This window comes from Equus caballus, chromosome 10, assembly GCF_041296265.1.
Source record: "Equus caballus isolate H_3958 breed thoroughbred chromosome 10, TB-T2T, whole genome shotgun sequence".
In the NCBI taxonomy this organism is placed as follows: domain Eukaryota; kingdom Metazoa; phylum Chordata; class Mammalia; order Perissodactyla; family Equidae; genus Equus; species Equus caballus.
Window position 1 is genome coordinate 74,264,439 of NC_091693.1, and position 14,855 is coordinate 74,279,293.

Consider the following 14,855-nt stretch of genomic DNA (forward strand, 5'->3'; position numbering starts at 1 on the left):
TGAAGTTTTGTTCACGAGAAAGGAGAATGGTCATAGGGTTGACAACCAATGTGGTGGACATTTACATAGATCCCAAATTTCTTCACACTATGGTCCCAGTTTATGAGACCCACCCTCAGACTTCTTCCCAAAGCTGCCTATCACCAGTCCTCTGGTCTTAGTCTTTTCATGTTCATGACAATCTGACCAAACCATTTGTTACTATCCATAAACTTATCTCTCTTTCCAGGAAAAAGCAAAGATGATATACCACTCAAAGTTCTACCTACTGGGAGAATTTTCCTTCTCCACTTTCACTTCGGTGGGACTGAGTGGGACTCAGGAATCCATATGAGGCTGGTGCCAGCTTATTATGCAAAGGCATCTGTAAACTATGCTTTGTTTATCTTTTTCTTCAGTTAACTGGTAATAGAGAGCTATTCGTAAAGCCATCAGTGTTGGTCGGTGGAGAGGTGGCAGTGCAGCGTGACTAGCCATAGTAGGAAGACATCAGCATGTGAAATTTGAGCTTTCAGGGCCTGCTCAGATGGACTCATTTACATACCATTTCCACTTGGACATGTTTGACCTTATAGCTGAGTAGATCAGATAACATTCAGGTCATGATAGGTAGCTTACATTTCATATCAGAAATATGACATATTTCTATCAGGGCACAGCAGCAAGCCAAGTACTACTCCTCCAAAGAAGGATGGTTACTCATTGAAGAAGGCATAGCTTTGTTTTAAAACCTTGATGTTTCTGCTGTGAATCTTGTATTCAGTCTTTCCACACCACAGACTTTATTTGATTTTTGAGCCCCATTGATCTCACTGGGTCCTAAAAGGCCGTGTGGAAAAGCTGCAGCCTGGACCAGGCTGAAGAGTCTTCCTCTGAGCCCTACTCAAAGCCAGCAGCCTTTCAGGTCACTCAGGATAGAGCTGAGGGCACACAAAATGTGGTATAGGTTGCTTCTAAAATCCAGAGCACCATCCATCATAGTGCCTTTTTCTAGGGGTAGGAAACAAATTGTCCTTGATATTGAAGAGGATGCATTCACATGCTATACAACACAGATCCCAAGAAAATTCACTGTCTTAGCATGGGATGTATTTCCCACCTTCTGGCATGCATAGCCTTAATCTAAAATACCAGCCACTTCCACTCTCCAGAGCTCATGAGCCTCTTATCTCCAGTGTAGCCCTGAGGATGATGAGACAATCAAATTATTGTAGACGAACTTATGACACAGAGAACAGACAGTTAACATAGCCCTGAATTGAAAATATACTTCTGCCTTTTTTGGTGAAATCAAACTACTTCTGGCATCCTCTGTTTGTTGGAACAGCTTCCAGATGAAACCTGCAGCCAATATGCCATCACAGTGTATGTTGGTTTGCTGTGATAAGGTCACTACACTTGGAAGGTCATGTGTACTTGGAGTTACCACTTGACTTAGCCTACAGTAATCCCCTATTGTTCGCAAGACTCATTCGTCTTTTGCACTGGCCACTGGATAGTTAAGTGGGGATGTGATAGGAAATACAGTAGCCTCATCTCTGTGATTTCCCCAGAGATGCAGTAAAACAAATTACAGTAATTTTTTTTTATTGAAGTATAACAGAATATTTTTTGATTTACTATTTTGCCTGGGAAGTTGAGCTCCTGAGCTTTCACTAAGCCATTCCTACCGTGGTAACTTTTTTAGCCTCCACTCAACAGGTCAGGAGTCAGTGCTGGAAGTCTGCCGTTTGCTGAGGTCATCTATCCCAATAATATACCCAGAAACTGGGGAAATAATCCCGGCAAGGATTCAGGGTCCTGTTGGAATGCATCAGTTAGTGTTCTGTGTGGTGGACCACTCTAGATACTTTAAGTAGAAAGAGCTTTAAGACAGGGAATTAGGCACTTACAAAATCACTGGAAAGTCTGGAGGGGTAGGTGTCAAAGGTCACCTCCAGAACTACTGAGTTCAAGAACACAACACCAGAGCTACAATCACTAATCTGTAGTATTTTCCCTTATACAATGAATTAAATCCCTAGTAGGCTGTCATCTGTTTTGATCTCTATAACTCCATTGTATATAAAAGACTTCTGAAGATTTTTGAGAGTTGTATCATTTTGAATGCCATGCCAACTCTACTGCTATTATTATGGTCAGCATGCACACCTTGACTTTGCCAGTTAAGTGCCACTAATTGCCCTCTTCCGTCTTAGTATCCGTATTGAAGTCAGGAGCCCTTTTCACCCACAGATCATTCTCTTTCTGTCCCAGCGTATGGAGAAGAACCACAAAGCGCTTTTTGAGAAGCTGAGTCTTGCCCACATCTATGCAATTTTCAAGTTGCTGGTATAGGAAATATTTTCTGGACATTTCTTACTCCTTCTAGAGGAAGGAGACAGGGAATAGGTGAGCAGTTCACATGTGTAATCTACCCCAATATTCATAACTCTATAAAGTTTTGGATTTCTGCCCTGATAATATAACAAGAAATTTCTAGTGCCTCGGGTTCATCTGGAATGGGCTACTGTTGAGCGTAGGTCAAGAGATAATTTAGACAACTTCCAACAGTTTGAGCTGGCACATTGAATCCAGAATCTCCAGTAACTGTATCCCTACTGATAAATTCTATCTGATCTATAATTGTGTTCTTCCTTCCTTGGTCTAGTACCCTCAGAATCCATTTCCACACATATTTTCCAACATAAATTAGCAGTATTTCATTTCCTTTGGTAAGTACATCTTCTGGTCCTGGATTCGGATTTATAATGGATCTCCTGAGGCATAGGGAGATCTGAATCTGCTTATGTGTCTGGTGATCTTGAAGGATGGTGGGAGTGGAATGTAAGGAGAATTGACTTGCCTTGTAAAATCATTCCCTAGACTCTCTCATGTGAGGTCATCAAGGACCCCTCAGGCTAGACAGGAACAGCATTGTCAGACAGGAAGGATTCTTTCATTGCTACAGGTGAAAAAGAAAAAAAAAAGAAAGAAAGAAACTGGCCTGAAGAGTCATAATGTTTCTCACATAACATAATAAGACTTCTAGACGAAAGGTGAGCTTCAGAAGTGGTACACGCAGGCTCTGGCCCTGCTTCTTCCAGTTCTCTTGTTCTGTCCTCTGTGTGATAGCTTTGTCCTCTGGTGGGCACCCCTCATGGTTATTAAGGTGGCTACCAGACCACGATACATCATTGTTTATGTTTGGTAGGAGAGAGATAATCCATTTCATAGTCATGGAGTACAAGTTCCCCCATTCAGAGTGGTTAGCTATCTCTGCATCAATAACAGTTACCATGGAAATGGCACATTCAGAATACCTTTCAAGATAGGGTTCCTGAACCAATCGCTAGGAAGTGGTATGGAATTAACATAGTGGCTTAACCTAATCAGTTTACCCCATACATGAAGATAGGTTGAATACCTGAATAAAGTGGAAATTTCCATTAGGAAGAACGAAGGGGAAAGGTCCATATGATATAACATCCACTGATATGGTACAACATCTATTGAGAATAAGAAATGTTTTCTCCATCCAGTAGTCAGAGAAGAATAAATATAATACAATATTTAGGTCTGATGTTTAATCTTGGAAATAAATGCATTAATATTTTTCTTTACATTTACTCTCCATGGATAGTTCTGCTTTGACATAAAAGGGCTTTCACTTTCTGGTGGAAATTCTATGCCTTTGATATCAAGTATATCTCTTGATATACCTTCACTTTTTAAAACAAGCTGACATTTTTCAAGTGTGGTGTATTAAAAATGGTCCAAAAGTTGTTTACACTTCCTTTCATCAAGAGGTGGAGTCCATTTTCTACCCCTTAAATCTGGGCTGGCCTTATATATTAGTCTGCTAAGACTGCCATGACAAAATACCATAGACTGGGTGGCTTAACTGGCAGAAATTGATTTTCTCACAGTCATCGAGGCTGGAAGTCCAAGACCAAGGTTTAGCAGAGTTGGTTTCTGATGAGGCCTCTCTCCTTGGCTTACAGACGGCCACTTTCTCACGGTGGCCCTTTCTCTGTCATGTGCATCCCTGGTGTCTCTTCCTCTTCTTATAAAGGCACTAGTCCTATTAGATGAGGGCCCTACCTTTATGACCTCATTTAACCTTAATTACTTCCTTCCTTAAAGGCTTTCTCTCCAATACAGTCACATTGGGAATTAGAGTTTCAACGTATGAATTTTGGGAGAACACAGTTCAGTCCAGAACACCTTGCCCCTTGCTTTGACCAATAGAATGCTGCAGAAGTGATGATCTGTGACTTCTAACAAGACCTCAAGAAGCTTTAGCAGCTTCATCTCTTGCCTTCTTTGGAATCAATATGTGCAGAAGCCTGAGCTAGCCTGCTGGAGAGATACAGAGAACAGAAACACCCTGATCATTAACCCCAGCTGACTGCCCATTGATTGCAACTGGGAGTAAGCCTAGTTGACACCACGTGGAGCAGAGATGAGTTGTCCCAGCTGAGCCCTGCACAAATTGCTGATCCTAGAATTGTGAACCAATAAATGATGTTATTTTAAGCCACAAAGATTTGAGGTAGTTTTTATGCAGTAATAGATAACTGATACAAGCCTTTCATGATTTCCATTGTTTCTTCATGTTCTATCCTTTTACTGCCATTTTAGTGAGATTTGGGAAAGAAGCGGACCAAAAAGTTTATTGTCACTAAACCATGCTTAATTAGAAATCAAGAAATTATATGTTATAGTTGTGTTTTTTAAAGAGTAATAACTTAAAAACTCTGTCCTATTTTAGATTAGAAAAACAGAAATAGCATACAGACCTGTATGGGAGTTGACAATATAAGTAATCGCATGCATCCCTGTAAATGTGATGTGACATCCCTGAGCAGGCACTCAGAAACTGCCATTCCACTTCTGTTTCTGGCAAATACCCAGTGAGCTCCTACCGCATGCTATTATGCCCTGTGGTGGGTAGGTAGGCTGTGGGTTGGGGGGAAGGCAAGGGTGAAGATGGGAAGGTGATGGTTCCATTAATAATCAAAATAAAATTCTTAAACAATTAAATCAGATTTAAAATATGTACTTAACTCTGTCTTTATCTCATCTTTCTTGATATGTACATCATATTCTAATGACCCCCATATCATTAGATAATATACGTATATAGTTTATGAATGAAAATGTACATATATTGGGAGGAAGTGCTCAAAATTTTTTTACTTACACAAGGAAATGATAAAAAAGTGTAGATGGGCTAGGAAGCATGGTTGCCCTTTAAGGGACAAATATAGAAGAGAAGTGTTTGTTGGTAGTGCCGTGGAGTTGATTCCGACTCCTAGCGACCCTCTGTGCAGCACAGCAGAATCCTGCCCCATCTTTTTGCACCATCCTCTCATCTTCGGGGGCTATATCAGACAATGCTCTGCTGCCATTCATAGAGTTTTCATGGCCAATTTTTTCAGAATTGGGTGGCTAGATTCTTCTTCCTGGTCTATCTTAGTCTGGAAGCTTAAATGAAACCTGTCCACTGTGGGTGACCCCACTGGTATTTGAAATACCCGTGGCTGTGGCATAGCTTTCAGCATCACAGCAACATGCAGCAACCACAGTATGACAATGGACAGACAGATGTGGTTCCCTGACCAAGAATGAACCTGGACCACGGCATTGAGAGTGCTAAATCTTAACCACTAGACCACCAAGAAGAGAAGTGTACCTGTCGTGTAATATAAACAAACACACTCTTACCTACAAGATGTCATGAAACTGCCATGACAAAGGCACTGGGAAAATGTCAAGGCCTATCTATCCATAGTAAACATTTATTGACCTGCTCTGGGCTATGTACTGTAATAAGCTATTTGGAGGAGTCAGAGACGGAATCAGAAGTTTTCTTGCCTGATCTAAAGTACATCCAGTTCTCCTGGGGTTTCCCGTTGGGGTCAGGCCCGACGTAGTAGTCGGGTCCTTCTAAGGGTTCATGCCTGTTATAATATGTTTTACAAACATCCCTTGGGCAACCCGCCTCCCGGCTCATCTTCTCAGTGGTCTGATCAGACTTGGGTGGTCTGGACTTTGTTCCGGGTTCCTTGACTCAAGTCCCCCCGGGTATGACATCAAACACCGGGAAAGCGCCTCATTTGAAGCCGAGCACTCTCACACTGAGGCATTTTATCCACCATTTGCCTGGCAGCTTCCACTACAGATGTTTTCTCATCCTTCTGGCTCTTTTCACCTTCCTTTCAGTTAGCTTTTCTTCCAAATGATGTTTGTTCAGTCTTCTGATTTTTAAGTAGGTGCCACATCCGTTTTCATGCTTTTCCTTTACTGTTTGATTTTTCACTCTCCTTGTAGCCATCACACCTCACCATCACATCTGCCTTCTCCCTTTCATTTTTTTCCCATTCATTTATTCCATGCTGTTCTAGCTGTTTTCCTTTGTTCAATTCAGAACATCAGCCGGAAGCTTCCCCGTTGCTAAGTAACAACATCACCCACACACACCCTTTTCCACTCTTGCTCATTTTTTCTGCTGCTTTTATAAGCACATGGGATCAAATTGTCTCTGAAAGAAAATGAAGGGTGCTCCTGTCTTTGCTTCATCCGGAGAGGATGCACACCTTTAGCACCCTACCTCCTCTGATTCGATTTTGCCTTCTTGGTTGATCTGATCATTTGCCCCTGGCTGTGTGATAACACTAAAAAGGCACAGAACATCCCTTTGTGCTTGTGCACTTTAAAGATGGGAGGAAGGGATATAATTTCTGCTAAAAGAAGAATGAAAGAGAAAATGTTTAAAGTTTAGTTAGAAGGCACAGCATGGACCCATCAAGGGCCTTTGCATGGACCTCTGAAACAAATTGAGGTTTTACAAGGTTTCTATTAGGGATCCAGACAACTAGCAAGTCCCTCTAACAGAACTTCATCTTGTTTAGTTGTGAGAAAGCAACTAATGGAATGATGAGTATGATTTGCACAAAATAAAGAACAAAAATAATACGAGAACTCATCATGCATCTTTCCAAATCTCAGTCCTTGTCCAGACATCAATCAGACACGACACTTGTACCAAAGGCATAACTGGAGTTGTGTCAGCCCTTCTCGCAACAGGCTCTTAGGGATTCCAAGTTCCCTGGTGCATTTTAATAGTTTAATGGCAATGGTGACTCCACATCTCCAAATACCAGCACAGGGTAACAGAGATACTTGGACCTTAGAGAAATCTCCTTTCACCCTTGCGATGCCATAAATAATTGCCCTCCCTGTGTGAATTCCTTCTCTCCCCTTGTGCATTTATGCAATGCCTGGGAGGCCTTCCCTGAGGAGCCTGCCCCACACTGCTGCTCTCAGCTCTTTGCCCACAGTCAGCACGGAGCTAATTGGGGGCGACGGGAGGTGCCTTGTTTCTAGAATCACAGCCTTTAGGTGTGTGTCCCTGCTCTGCAGGTAACTGTTCTCTGCAAGGGAAGGACTCAGGTCCTGCCTGTAATGCGTACTTCATGCATCGCCTTAAATTTAATCAGAGGACACAGATGCTCTGACAAGGGAGTTGTTTTTAGTTTCACTTTCTAGAGAGGAGAAGGAATAGTAGTTTTCTTTGTATTAAAGTCCGAGTTCACCAGGTATCAAAGTACCAGAAGTGAAGCTTATGTATTTCCAGCACTATCTTGATCTGTAGACTGCACATTTCAGTAGAGAAATATTTCAAGAGCCTTATTCGTCAGGATCTGTTGATATTCTGAAAGTGGAGTCCCTATGAGACTGAAACCCACTCCAAGGTATTCTAAGAATGCCTGACCAGAACTGGAATTGGCAGGCTTCTACCATTTTCCTTCTAGAATCAACTCCTTTGAGACGTTAGGTTTTCTGAGAGGTTCAGAAAATTTTAATATGATTTCAGTTTTTAACTTACAGTTATCTCAACTAATGAAACATGTCTTTGAACTTTCTGAAAGTTTTGTTTTATGTACTTCTTGCTTTAAACAACTGAGAATTATACAAATTTTTCATTACCCTTCAGGATTCACTTCTCTTTTATTCTCTTATCCCCAACTTGAGGCATCAGTCAACACCACCATGCCATGTTAGCTTCTTTTCTTCACAAATCCGTACATTTAATTCCTTTATCCCTTTCCATCCCCCTTCATCAGTGTGGTCTACAGTCTCACACTCTGTCACTGAGAAGTGTGGCACACTTCCTAGAACAGACTTACTGTCCACCCGGAATATCTACATGGTGACATATCCAGTGCCCTAGAGGCCTGTCACTTTTCTTGACCTCTCAAAGCTAATGACCCCTCTGTTTATTCAGCCACCTACAACCTCGGCCACACCCTCCACCACATGACCTGGGACTGCTTTACCTCTGAGACCTTTAGGTAAGAATTTTTCTTTCCAACCGTAATCTCCTCCTCTTCCAGCTCTCAGTTAGCTACTCTTCACACACCCCATCAGGACTTTCACTTCACAGCCCCAATCCTATTCTTTCCCTATTAGTCTCCTCGTTTCTCCACTCCTTCCCCACCCAGCAGAGATCCCATGATCCATCCTTTAACCACTCTCTCTAGTGTCTCAATACCCTTGCCTCTTATTAGTCTGGAAAATCCCCAACCTTGCATGAGTTCATCTTCATGTTTTTCCTGTCTGCACTCACACTATTGAGGTCTCCTGGAGAAATAACACGACTCTGCCAACTCTGTTGGGTGCCATTCCAACTCCATGTCATCAAGCACTGGTCCCTCAAGGCTGCACAGCAACCCTTGTCGTATCCCTCCGCATCTACTTGTTATAAAACATCATTCATTCATTCATACACGCATTCACTCATTTCCTGAATATTTGTTGAGTGTTCCCTCTATCAGCATACTGGGTCCTGAGAGATAGATGTGACCAAGACAGACAAATTCTTGGTCATCCGAAAGCTGAAAGTCTAACCTGGAAAACTGAAACCAAAACAATTCCAGAGAAGTGAATTATTTGGAGGCTAGTCTTTGAGAAGAATGGTGAATGGATGAAATATTTACCATGGTGAGTGAGAGAAAAGTTTCCTGGGAAACACAGGAGGGTTGCAGTGCAGCCTTGAAGAACCAGTGCTTGATGACACAGAGTTGGACTAGCACCCATAACAGAATTCTGTAATTTCTCCAAGAGGCCTCAATAGCCTGGGTGCAGACAGGGAAAATACAAGGATGAACTCATGCAAAGTTGGGGTTTTACCATGCTGATGAGGGCAAGAGAGTTGAGATACGAGAGAGAAACTCTATGGACAAGATAATATTTCAGATATAAAAGTGTTAATGGATTTGTAATGCCTTTTGATAACTATTGCTTTTCTAAACAGATACTAAAAGTGCAACTACTATCATACAACTGTCCAGAAAATTATTCTACAATTAAAGGGCATCCTCATACTCCAAAAAGTTGTAATTTCTTTGCATATTATTCTAAGAGATGCATGAAATATTATCTTTTGCTAATTACTAGTTATTTTCTCTTTGTTTTTTTAGCCTTGCAAAAGTACAAAAAATGAAAATAGTCTGATTTTTAAAAAATTCAAACATTATAGAAGTACTCAGAATAAAAGCGAACTCTCCCAGCATCCTTTCCCCTTTCCCATTCTCCGTCCCTGCACATAAGTCTTGTTAAGAGCTTGATGTGTGTCCATACAGTTCTCCTTTCTAGGGCTTTACATACAGAAAGATGTTTGTGGTCATTTTCATACACACCTAAGTTGTGAAAACTGCATAGTTAAATTGTGATTTGGAGAAGAAAATGTAAACAGTTAGGCATACCTTGCTTTAAATAGGAATAAACTTTATTCCCTATGAATAATCACTTGGACCTAAACTTAAGCTACTTTCTACAAGCTGATGAGAAAGCTAAATGATAAAGAATATTAATGATCTAGGGAACAAAATGAAGAACTTAGTAGCTGACTCATCAGGTTGAGATGATGATCTCAAGTAAAACTAAATTTTGTTACATGCTTTTGTCACAGATTACATCGTAAGTTAGAAAACACAACAGAGAGGATCTGTAAAGATAGATAAAGACTCTACTAAATATTTTCACTATAATCACAACACTTACCCCCTGAAGTGTGAACTCTCCTTAGCTATCCGTATCAGGGGTCATGAAACATTTTTGAAATAATACAGAAAGTCATAACATATGGCTAATATAGGATTGATAGATAATAAATGGGGCCTCTTGTTAGTCTCCTCAGAGCTAATTGAACCCCTAAGAACTGACTCACTGAATTTTTTCTTTCTTTCCCACCTTGAACTAGTCATATATTTCCCACATTATAAAAACTCAGTGCAATGGCAACAAGACTTTTGGTGATGAACGTGATGTAGTCTATACAGAAGGCAAAATATAGTGATGTACGCCTGAAATTTATATGTTACAAACCAATGTTACCTCCATAAAACAAAACAAAAACTCAGTGCGTCTTTTGGAATTTGACCTAGATTTTACAATTGCTGTCTGCTTGATGAGCATGAGTCAAAAAACAGTTTTTGACAGTTCCTAAGGTTAATGAGAAACGGAAAGTCACAATATACGTATATACATGTGTAATTTTGGATAGAACTGTGCAATACATAGTCTACAGCTTGCTTCTTTCGTTGAACAATATGCTGAAATCCTTTTACACAGTACATGCAGATTTTCCTCATTCTTTTAAACTCTTCGTTCTGTTCCATAATAAGAAAACACCATAATTTATTAAACTACTTTCTTTTCATTAAACTTCCTTTTTTGTTGTTACAAATAATGCTCTAATGGGATGCTTATACATATTGTTTCATTTACATATCTAAGTGTTTTTGTAGAATGCATCCCTAGGATTGGAATTTTTAGGTAAAAAGGACTTTATACTTTTTGTTTTATATATATTGAAATAATTGCAAGTTTTTATGTGTCAAAACGGACAAAGTATATAAAAAGTTAATTCACAGTACAGCAAATCTAAATAACCAACAATCACATATAAAGATACTCAAATTGATTAATAACTATGAAAATAAAAATTAAATAATGGGGTATCACTTTGCAGCTATTAAACCAGCAAAAATTTAAAAGACCAATAAAACCTGTTACTGGTGGAAATACGGGAGAAAGAGTTGCTTTAGCTTTTTTTGGAAAGCAATCTAGTAGCATCTATTAAAATTAAAAATATATAGAGACTTTGACCAACAAACTCACTCTTAGAATCCAATCCCATAAAAATAAAAGGCCAAAATGTCAGAATACACAGACAAAGATGTTTTGGACAGCCTTCATTTCTTTCTACAAATATTTGATAAGTGCTACGTTCCATCACTTCAAAAATGAATAAGACTCAGAACCAGCCCTCAAGTTCCTCACAGCCTTTGGGGGAGACATGTAAGTGCACAAGCAGTTGGAGTTCATGTGGGAGGTGCTACGAAGCAACCCTGACCTGGGATGGACGGTTGCAAAGACTTCACTGAAAAGCAAAGATGCATGACTTTGTAAATACGGGATGTGTCTAAGGCCTTGGATTAAGTTGCGTGGTCCAGGACAGCTGAACAAGGTAAAGATACCTGGACATGGGGAAAGCAGAACCCATAAACTTGTCATGAAACAAAACTCTGTTAATGAAAGTCACAGGTACTCTAACTTTTCTTTTTTTTTTTTTTTTAACTTTTTTTTTTTGAGGAAGATTAGCCCTGAGCTAACATCTGCTGCCAATCGTCTTTTTTGCTGAGGAAGACTGTCCCTGAGCTAACATCTGTGCCCATCTTCCTCTACTTTATACGTGGGACACCTACCACAGCATGGCTTTTGCCAAGTGGTGCCATGTCTGCACCTGGGATCCGAACCGGCGAACCCTGCGCCACTGAGAAGCAGAACGTGCACACTTAACCACTGTGCCACCGGGCCGGCCCCTATTCTAACTTTTCTAATGGCTGTGCGGACAGAATATGAGGTGCACAGTGAAAAAGAGAGTTACTTTTGGGGAATAGAATCAAGAATCTATTATTAAATGGTAGCCAAAAATGCTGCTTTGTTCCTATGCCTTTTAGAGACTACACTTTTGAAAGGTGTTTGTTGAATCAATAAACTAAGACATGGGAAGAGCATATTAAAAGGTTTAGCTCATATAAACCTAGATTTAGTCAATAATCTCACCTATTCAAGACTTTTCTTTGAATAGACATTTCCTCTTACCCTCCTTCCTTTCTTCTTTTCTCCTATATTCCTTCCTTCCTTCCTTCCATCTTTTTCTCCCACCATTTTTCAGGAGAAGAAAGGACTCCAGTCAAATTGGGACTCTGAATACTGTTAACCTCACTTTGACCCTATTATTTCACCATTTAACGATGAGACAAAATCATCAGCTCTTCAATCATAATTTTAAATGCCAAAATAGTGCTTAGCAATTTTAAAAGTATGAATATTACATAGGAAAAGAATGTCTACCATTGAAAACAAACAAAGAAAACACATAGTTCATCAGAAACTGGTCATCTATGACAACCGAGATTATGTAAGTAACAGATCTCAGGAAGGGATCGCCAGACTGTGGAGAAACGAGCAGCACATCTAGAACCAAGGTATGTTTTCTCCCTAACTTGTTGTCATTAAAGGAAAAGACATTAGCCTGGGTTCCCGTATGGAAAGGCTGGGACCTCCCTGGAATAATGAAAATGTTCCCAGAGTCTAAGAGCTGCCTGGCATTGCTCCCATATCAACAGCAAAACAACTGCATAGCAACCTCCGTTTGTCCATTTCCTCACCCATTACAGTTTGTCCAGAGAGAACACCCCCACAGTCCCTGTCTGCTTCGTGAAGTATGTCACACAGGAGTTGAGTCTATATGCCAAGTTGAGAAGCGACACATGCTAGCATTTCCCAACACACGCTGTTCACCACGTGGGTTCCTGGAGTGCTGCCTCTTGGCTTCAGAGGAGCTCCAGCTCCCTTCCCCTCCCCCATTTCCTCTCACAAAGACAACACGCAATAAGCAGAGCGACCACGTGTGTGTGAGCTCCCAACTGGCCCGGTACCCTGTAGATCCAGTGACCTGTTTTATGAATATTAGGAAACAGTTTCCAGCTTGTTTTCTGCATTCTCAGGAGTATAGTACATAGAGTTCACAGTAACAGCAGAATAACAGTCACTTCTAAAACAAAGAAAACCAACTCTAACTGCTGCTTTGCAAGGACCATTTGCCATCTGTTTATTTCCTCATGGCAGCGCTGCTTATCAGGGACTCCAGCAATGGCACCAACGTACAAACCCAGACTGGAGTACTTTTCCTCTTTCCAGAGGGTGTTTCCTTGAACTTTCCCATCTGCCTCTGAGTAAGACGTAGAAAATATTATTTATAAAATAAGACTAGCAAATGACTCATGGTGAATAAAAATAAATCCAGGGTGCCGTTTGTCATCTTTAAGAGAAAAAAAGGAAAATGCTCCACAGTTTGGAGAAGCAACTCACTTTTTCAAACCTCCTCAAGGAACGTCTTCAATGATAGGCAGGAAGCGGGTTTGTGGGGGTTAAATTGAGCTCAAGAAAACTCAAGTGGCAAGAGCACATCCAGCCTCGTCATGCATATTCATAAGAGGCAACCTGAGCTTCCCTGTAAAACCACAGTGTGACCGTGTTTCCTGCACACGCTTCGCATCCCACGCCGCCAGGAAATGCTGTAACCCTGAAAACGCTGAGGCCTTGCCTTCTAGCTTGGTTCCGAAGAATGATCGTCCTTCACTGCTGACTTAACCCACACGCTGACTGGATTTTCTCCATGGGCCTTATGACAGCTCAAGAAGCATCCATCTGTCAGGATGCATTTTACAGCCATCATTGTGCAAGTGTGAATTTGAAGGCTTTGGCTAATAAGAAGCAAAAAGGAATATGGTCATTTATTTTCAATAGAGCCTTGGGCATTTATTATTAATACTCTGGTGGAGAAAGAGGTCAGTATAGCCTACACAGGAAGATAATTATTCTCTATATGCTCCTTCTCTTCTAAACAGATTTTCTACAACAAAATACCCAGAGGTAGTTTCCCCTGCCAGAAAACATAAATCTAGGGCCTTGTTGTTTCAGTGGGATTTAGGGAGGCATACACTGAGTTTTTCATTCATTCACTCAATAACTAGTTATTGAGAGTCACTATATGCCAGTACTGTTCTAGGCACTTGAAAACACAATGAGCAAAACAGATAAAAGTCCCTCCATCGTGAAGCTTATGACAGCCTATTGTCATGCTCTTCTAGGGAGAATGGACACTTTATTGTGTACCCATCACAGAAGGTCCAGGACCTTTTTGTTCAATTTCTTTCAAATGCCCTTGATGACCCTGTGAATGAAGAAGTTGGTGTGTGTGCCTATATGTGCTCTATGAAGGAGAGACAAAAAAGAGAGAGAGGAAAATAAAGCAACATTGAAACACAGAGAATGAACTGAGTGGGAGATTATTTAAAAAGTGATGTGGGGCTGGCCCCATAACAGAGTGGTTAAGTTTGTATGCTCTGCCTCAGCAGCCCAGGGCTTTGCTGGTTTAGATCCTGGGCATGGACCTAGCACTGCTCATCAAGCCATGATGAAGCAGTGTCTCATATAGCAGAACCAGAAGGACCTATAACTAGAATATACAACTATGTACTGGGGGGCTGTGGGGATAAGAAGAAAAAAGAAAAAAAAAGATTGGCAACAAATGTTAGCTCAGGGCCAATCTTAAAAAAAAAAGTGATAGAAAGGGGCCAGCCCAGTGGCGTAGTAGTTGGGTTGGCATGCTCTGCTTCTGTGGCCCAGTGTTCGTGGGTTCGGATCCTGGATGAGGACCTACACCACTCATTAAGCCTTGCTGTGGCAGTGACCCACATGCAAAATAGAGGAAGACTGGCACAGAGGTTAGCTCA

At 40.9% G+C, this 14,855-nt stretch overlaps 1 protein-coding gene across 1 annotated transcript in view; it reads right to left on the reverse strand.

Moving 5' to 3' along the window:
* CEP85L (centrosomal protein 85 like) overlaps window positions 1-13,587 on the reverse strand; it is a 201,164-nt gene extending 187,577 nt beyond the window's left edge. Inside the window, exon 1 of the mRNA XM_001502878.7 lies at window positions 13,429-13,587. The gene's annotated coding sequence lies outside the window, so the exon portion shown is untranslated. The remainder of the gene's footprint in view (window positions 1-13,428) is intronic.
* Between the last annotated feature and the right edge of the window lie 1,268 nt (window positions 13,588-14,855).